We start from the raw sequence: 833 nt of genomic DNA, 5'->3' as shown, positions 1-833 counted from the left end.
CGTACGGAACACACGCGTGCGAGCTCAGGTGGTGCCGGCTAAGCACACACTGCATCATACATGCGCGCCGCCGCCTCTGCCTGCGTAGGCGTGTGTGTGCGTGTGCGTGCAGACGCGTGCACCAGACCGCTCGCTACTGATGCTAATGGTCGCACCGATCCGAGAGCGGTCCGAGACTAAATCATCCGCACAGTGCTGTGACGTCAGAGCTGGACCGGTGCCTGCAGATCCAGAATCACCCACCGTCATCCAAGATGCAGTCTTGCAAGTGCATTTATAGTTGCGAAATTTCCTAGATCGATCTGACCACTGGACATTAATGAAACTATCGTAAAACTTCAACGTTTAAAAGAAACTATATATGACGGTAGTATCTGTTCCCGAAAAAACAGTTACCGTGGATGACCATGCAGCTTTGCTAGAAATGAAATGATAACTAAATGGACACCCTAGCTGCAAACAGGCGTTGATGAACTTCATTGGGGACATGTTGAAAATGTGTGCCCCGACCGGGACTCGAACCCGGGATCTCCTGCTTACATGGCAGACGCTCTGTCCATCTAAGCCACCGCGGGCACAGAGGATAGTGCGTCTGCAGGGACTTATCCCTTGCACGCTCCCCGTGAGATCCACATTCCCAACATGTCCACAACACTACATTCGTAGTGCGCCTAATAGATGTTTGCCCATCATACTCGTTACTCGTGGCAGATTAATCTACCAAGTCCCGTACGAGTTCGGGCATAGAGTGTGCGTATGATGGGCAAACATCTATTAGGCGCACTACAAATGTAGTGGTGTGGACATGTTGGGAATGTGGATCTCACGGGGAG

At 51.5% G+C, this 833-nt stretch overlaps 1 non-coding gene across 1 annotated transcript; it reads right to left on the bottom strand.

Moving 5' to 3' along the window:
* Nucleotides 1-501: 501 nt before the first annotated feature.
* Nucleotides 502-576, bottom strand: Trnat-ugu (transfer RNA threonine (anticodon UGU)). The gene has a single exon. It is a non-coding gene; the product is annotated as a tRNA-Thr (tRNA).
* Nucleotides 577-833: the final 257 nt, after the last annotated feature.

This window comes from Schistocerca cancellata, chromosome 12, assembly GCF_023864275.1.
Source record: "Schistocerca cancellata isolate TAMUIC-IGC-003103 chromosome 12, iqSchCanc2.1, whole genome shotgun sequence".
Classification (NCBI taxonomy): domain Eukaryota; kingdom Metazoa; phylum Arthropoda; class Insecta; order Orthoptera; family Acrididae; genus Schistocerca; species Schistocerca cancellata.
Note: the sequence above shows the minus strand (reverse complement) of the source record. Positions and strands in the feature narration are given on the sequence as shown.